We start from the raw sequence: 7,255 nt of genomic DNA on the forward strand, positions 1-7,255 counted from the left end.
CCGGCCTAGAGGGGCGCGCCAGGAGGAGTCCTACTCCTACCGGGAGTAGGACTCCCTCCCTTTTCCTTGTTGGACTAGGAGTGGAGGGGGAAAGAGGAGGGAGAGAGGAAGGAAAGGGGGGGGGGGCGCCCCCCTCTCCTTGTCCTATTTGGACTAGGGGGGGGGCTACCCTGGCCGCCTCTCCTCTTCTCCACAAGGCTCATTATGGCCCATTAAGCTCCCGAGGGGTTCCGGTAACCTCCCGGTACTCCGGTAAAATCCCGATTTCACCCGGAATACTTCCGATATCCAAACTGTTGGGGAACGTAGTAATTTCAAAAAATTTCCTATGCACACGCAAGATCATGGTGATGCATAGCAATGAGAGGGGAGAGTGTTGTCTACGTACCCTCGTAGACCGTTCGCGGAAGCGTTATATCAATGCGGTTGATGTAGTCGTACGTCTTCACGTCCGACCGATCCAAGTACCGAAAGCACGTCACCTCCGAGTTCTGCACACGTTCGGCTCGGTGACGTCCTCGCCTTCTCGATCCAGCAAGAGGGGCGAAGTAGTAGATGAGTTCCGGCAGCACGACAGCGTGGTGACGGTGTTGGTGAAGAACAATCTCCGCAGGGCTTCGCCTAAGCACTATGAAAACTATGACGGAGGATAAACTAGAGGGGACGGGGTTGCCGGCACACGACTTGGTGTTTCTTGATGTGTCTTTGGTGCTAGCCCTACCCCTCTATTTATATGTTGAGCCCCGGGGTCGAAACTTGGAGTAAAAGCCTCCTCAAAGTCGGTTTCACCCGAAAGGTAAGAGTCCTTCTTGGACTCCAGGGCTAGACGCCAGAGTTCCCGGCGTCTACCCCCTAGACGCTAGGGTTCCTGGCGTCTAGCCTCTGGTCTCCGCAAAACTTCCTTTTGCACTTTCCAAAAGCCTCGTGGGCTTTCCCCTTTGGCCCAGATAAAGTGTTCTCGTGCCCAAACATTTCGGGAAACATCCGGAACCCCTTCCGGTGAATTCTGGAACCCTTCCGGAGATCAAACACTACTATCCACATATCAATCTTTACTTCCGGACCATTCCGGAGTTCCTCGTCATATCTGTGATCTCATCCAAAACTCCGAACAACATTCAGTCACCAACATACATAACTCATAGTACTATATCGTCAACGAACGTTAAGCGTGCGGACCCTACGGGTTCGAGAACTATGTATACATGACCGAGACACCTCTCTTGTCAATAACCAATAGTGGGACCTGGATGCCCATATTGGCTCCTACATACTCTACGAACATCTTTATTGGTCAGACCGCATAACAACATACGTTGTTCCCTTTGTAATCGGTATGTTACTTGCCCGAGATTCGATCGTCGGTATCTCAATACCTAGTTCAATCTCGTTACCGGCAAGTCTCTTTACTCGTTCCATAATACATCATCCCACAACTAACTCATTAGTTGCAATGCTTGCAAGGCTTATAGTGATGTGCATTACCGAGTGGGCCCAGAGATACCTCTCCGACAATCGGAGTGACAAATCCTAATCTCAAAATACGCCAACCCAACAAGTACCTTTGGAGACACCTGTAGTGCACCTTTATAATCACCCAGTTACGTTGTGACGTTTGATGGCACACAAAGTGTTCCTCCGGTAAACGGGAGTTGCATAATCTCATAGTCATAGGAACATGTATAAGTCATGAAGAAAGCAATAGCAACAAACTAAACGATCAAGTGCTAAGCTAACGGAATGGGTCAAGTCAATCACATCATTCTCCTAATGATGTGATCCCGTTAATCAAATGACAACTCATGTCTATGGTTAGGAAACTTAACCATCTTCGATCAACGAGCTAGTCAAGTAGAGGCATACTAGTGACACTCTGTTTGTCTATGTATTCACACATGTATTATGTTTCCGGTTAATACAATTCTAGCATGAATAATAAACATTTATCATGAAATAAGGAAATAAATAATAACTTTATTATTGCCTCTAGGGCATATTTCCTTTAGTCCCCCACTTGCACTAGAGTCAATAATCTAGATCACACCGCCATGTGATTTAACATCAATAGTTCACATCACCATGTGATTAACACCCATAGTTCACATCATCATGTGACCAACACCCAAGGGTTTACTAGAGTCAATAATCTAGTTCACATCGCTATGTGATTAACACCCAAAGAGTACTAAGGTGTGATCATGTTTTGCTTGTGAGAGAAGTTTAGTCAACGGGTCTGCAACATTCAGATCCGTATGTATTTTGCAAATTTCTATGTCAACAATGCTCTGCACAGAGCTACTCTAGCTAATTGCTCCCACTTTCAATATGTATCCAGATTGAGACTTAGAGTCATCTGGATCAGTGTCAAAACTTGCATCGACGTAACCCTTTACGACGAACCTTTTGTCACCTCATAATCGAGAAACATATCCTTATTCCACTAAGGATAATTTTGACCAATGTCCAGTGATCTACTACTAGATCACTATTGTACTCCCTTGCCAAACTCAGGGCAGGGTATACAATAGGTCTGGTACATAGCATGGCATACTTTATAGAACCTATGGCTGAGGCATAGGGGATGACTTTCATTCTCTCTCTATCTTCTGCCGTGGTCGGGTTTTGAGTCTTACTCAACTTCACACCTTTGTAACACAGGCAAGTACTCCTTTGACTGTTCCATTTTGAACTACTTCAAAATCTTGTCAAGGTATGTACTCATTGAAAACCTTATCAAGCGTCTTGATCTATCTCTATAGATCTTGATGCTCAATATGTAAGCAGCTTCACTGAGGTCTTTCTTTGAAAAACTCCTTTCAAACATTCCTTTATGCTTTGCAGAATAATTCTACATTATCTCCGATCAACAATATGTCTTTCATATATACTTATCAGAAATGCTGTAGTGCTCCCACTCACTTTCTTGTAAATACAGACTTCACCGCAAGTCTGTATAAAACTATATGCTTTGATCAACTTATCAAAGTGTATATTCCAACTCCGAGATGCTTGCACCAGTCCATAGATGGATCGCTGGAGCTTGCATATTTTGTTAGTACCTTTAGGGTTGACAAAACCTTCTGGTTGCATCATATACAACTCTTCTTTAATAAATCCATTAAGGAATGCAGTTTTGTTTATCCATTTCCCAGATTTCATAAAATGCGGCAATTGCTAACATGATTCGGACAAACTTAAGCATAGATACGAGTGAGAAACTCTCATCGTAGTCAACACCTTGAACTTGTCGAAAACCTTTTTGCGACAATTCTAGCTTTGTAGATAGTAACACTACTATCAGCGTCTGTCTTCCTCTTGAAGATCCATTTAATCTCAATGGCTCGCCGATCATTGGGCAAGTCAATCAAAGTCCATACTTTGTTCTCATACATGGATCTCATCTCAGATTTCATGGCCTCAAGCCATTTTGCGGAATCTGGGCTCATCATCGCTTCCTCATAGTTCGTAGGCTCGTCATGGTCAAGTAACATGACCTCCAGAACAGGATTATCGTACCACTCTGGTGCGGATCTCACTCTGGTTTACCTACGAGGTCCGATAGTAACTTGATCTGAAGTTACATGATCATCATCATTAGCTTCCTCACTAATCAGTGTAGTAGTCTCAGGAACAGATTTCTGTGATGAACTACTTTCCAATAAGGGAGCAGGTACAATTACCTCATCAAGTTCTACTTTCCTCCCACTCACTTCTTTAGAGAGAAACTCCTTTTCTAAAAAGGATCCATTCAAAGCAACGAATATATTGCCTTCGGATCTGTGATAGAAGGTGTACCGAACATTTTCTTTTGGGTATCCTATGAAGACGCACTTCTCCGATTTGGGTTAGAGCTTATCAGGTTGAAACTTTTTCACATAAGCATTGCAACCTCAAACTTTAAGAAACGACAACTTAGGTTTCTTGCCAAACCATAGTTCATACGGTGTCGTCTCAACGGATTTAGATGGTTCCCTATTTAACGTGAATGCAGCTGTCTCTAATACATAACCCCAAAACGATAGTGGTAGATTGGTAAGAGACATCATAGATCGCACCATATCTAATAAAGTACGGTTATGACGTTCGGACACACCATTACACTGTGGTGTTCCAGGTGCGTGAGTAGTGAAACTATTTCACATTGTTTTAACCGAAGGCCAAACTCTTAACTCAAATATTTTACCTCTGCGATCATATCGTAGAAACTTTTATTTTCTTGTTACGATGATTCTCCACTTCACTCTGAAATTGTTTGAACTTTTCAAATGTTTCAGACTTGTGTTTCATTAAGTAGATATACCCATATCTGCTCAAATCATCTATGAAGGTCAGAAAATAACGATACTTGCCGTGAGCCTTAACACTCATCGGACCGCATACATCAGTATGTATTATTTCCAATAAGTTAGTTGCTCGCTCCATTGTTTCGGAGAACGGAGTCTTAGTCATCTTGCCCATGAGGCATGGTTCGCAAGCATCAACTGATTCATAATCAAGTGATTCCAAAAGCCCATCAGCATGGATTTTCTTCATGCGCTTTACACCAATATGACCTAAACGGCAGTGCCACAAATAAATTTCACCATCATTATTAACTGTGCATCTTTTGGTTTCAATATTATGAATATGTGTATCACTACGATCAATATCCAATGAACCATTTTCATTGGGTGTGTAACCATATAAGGTTTTATTCATGTAAACAGAACAACAATTTATTCTCTTACTTAAATGAATAACCGTATTGCAATAAACATGATCAAATCATATTCATGCTCAACGCAAACACCAAATAACACTTATTTAGGTTCAACACTAATCCCAAAAGTATAGGGAGTGTGCGATGATGATCATATCAATCTTGGAACCACTTCCAACACACATCGTCACTTCACCCTTAACTAGTCTATGTTTATTCTTCAACTCCCGTTTCGAGTTACTACTCTTAGCAACTAAACCAGTATCAAATACCGAGGGGCTGCTACGAACACTAGTAAAATACACATCAATAATCTGTATATCAAATATACCTTTGTTCACTTTGCCATCCTTCTTATCCGCCAAATACTTGGGGCAGTTCCGCTTCCAGTGACCAGTCCCTTTGCAGTAGAAGCACTTAGTCTCAGGCTTAGGACCAGACTTGGGCTTCTTCACTTGAGCAGCAACTTGCTTGCCGTTCTTCTTGAAGTTCCCCTTCTTCCCTTTGCCCTTTTCTTGAAACTAGTGGTCTTGTCTACCATCAACACTTGATATTTTTCTTGATTTCTACCTTCGCCGATTTCAGCATTACGAAGAGCTTGGGAATCTTTTCTGTTATCCCTTGCATATCATAGTTCATCATGAAGTTCTACTAACTTGGTGATGGTGACTAGAGAATTCTGTCAATCACTATTTTATCTGGAAGATTAACTCCCACTTGATTCAAGCGATTGTAGTACCCAGACAATCTGAGCACATGCTCACTGCTTGAGCTATTCTCCTCCATCTTTTAGCTATAGAACTTGTTGGAGACTTCATATCTCTCAACTCGGGTATTTGCTTGAAATATTAACTTCAACTCCTGGAACATCTCATATGGTCCATGACGTTCAAAACGTCTTTGAAGTCCCGATTCTAAGCCGTTTAAGCATGGTGCACTAAACTATCAAGTAGTCATCATATTGAGCTAGCCAAATGTTCATAACATCTGCATCTGCTCCTGCAATAGGTTTGTCACCTGGCGGTGCATCAAAGACATATTTCTTCTGTGCAGCAATGAGGATAAACCTCAGATCACGGATCCAATCCGCATCATTGCTACTAACATCTTTCAACTTAGTTTTCTCTAGGAACATATCAAAAATAAAACAGGGGAGCTAAACACGAGCTATTGATCTACAACATAGATATGCTAATACTACCAGGACTAAATTCATGATAAATTAAAGTTCAATTAATCATATTACTTAAGAACTCCCACTTAGAAAGACATCCCTCTAATCCTCTAAGTGATCACGTGATCCAAATCAACTAAACCATAACCGATCATCACGTGAAATGGAGTAGCTTTCAATGGTGAACATCAATATGTTGATCATATCTACTATATGATTCATGCTCGACCTTTCGGTCTCAGTGTTCCGAGGCCATATCTGCATATGCTAGGCTTGTCAAGTTTAACCTGAGTATTCTGCGTGTGCAAAAACTGGCATGCACCCGTTGTAGATGGACGTAGAGCTTATCACACCCGATCATCACGTGGTGTCTGGGCACGACGAACTTTGGCAACGGTGCATACTCAGGGAGAACACTTTTATCTTGAAATTTAGTGAGAGATCATCTTATAATGCTACCGTCAATCAAAGCAAGATAATATGCATAAAAGATAAACAACACATGCAATCAATATAAGTGATATGATATGGCCATCATCTTCTTGTGCTTGTGATCTCCATCTCCCAAGCACCGTCATGATCACCATCATCACCGGCGCGATTGCTTGATCACCATCGTAGCATCGTTGTCGTCTCGCCAATCTTATGCTTCCACGACTATCGCTACCGCTTAGTAATAAAGTAAAGCATTACAACGCAATTGCATTGCATACAATAAAGCGACAACCATATGGCTCCTGCCAGTTGCCGATAACTCGGTTACAAAACATGATCATCTCATACAATAAAATTTAGCATCATGTCTTGACCATATCACATCACAACATGCCCTGCAAAAACAAGTTAGACGTCCTCTACTTTGTTGTTGCAAGTTTTACGTGGCTGCTACGGGCTTAAGCAAGAACCGTTCTTACCTACGCATCAAAACCACAACGATAGTTTGTCAAGTTGGTGCTGTTTTAACCTTCGCAAGGACCGGGCGTAGCCACAATTGGTTCAACTAAAGTTGGAGAAACTGACACCCGCCAGCCACCTGTGTGCAAAGCACGTCGGTAGAACCAGTCTCGCATAAGCGTACGCGTAATGTCGGTCCGGGCCGCTTCATCCAACAATACCGCTGAACCAAAGTATGACATGCTGGTAAGCAGTATGACCTATATCGCCCACAACTCACTTGTGTTCTACTCGTGCACAACATCAACGCATAAAACCTAGGCTCGGATGCCACTATTGGGGAACGTAGTAATTTCAAAAAAATTCCTACGCACACGCAAGATCATGGTGATGCATAGCAACGAGAGGGGAGAGTGTTGTCTACGTACCCTCATAGACCATTCGCGGAAGCATTATATCAACGCGGTTGATGTAGTCGTACGTCTTCA

The sequence above is a fragment of the Triticum dicoccoides genome, chromosome 6A, assembly GCF_002162155.2.
Source record: "Triticum dicoccoides isolate Atlit2015 ecotype Zavitan chromosome 6A, WEW_v2.0, whole genome shotgun sequence".
Taxonomy (NCBI): domain Eukaryota; kingdom Viridiplantae; phylum Streptophyta; class Magnoliopsida; order Poales; family Poaceae; genus Triticum; species Triticum dicoccoides.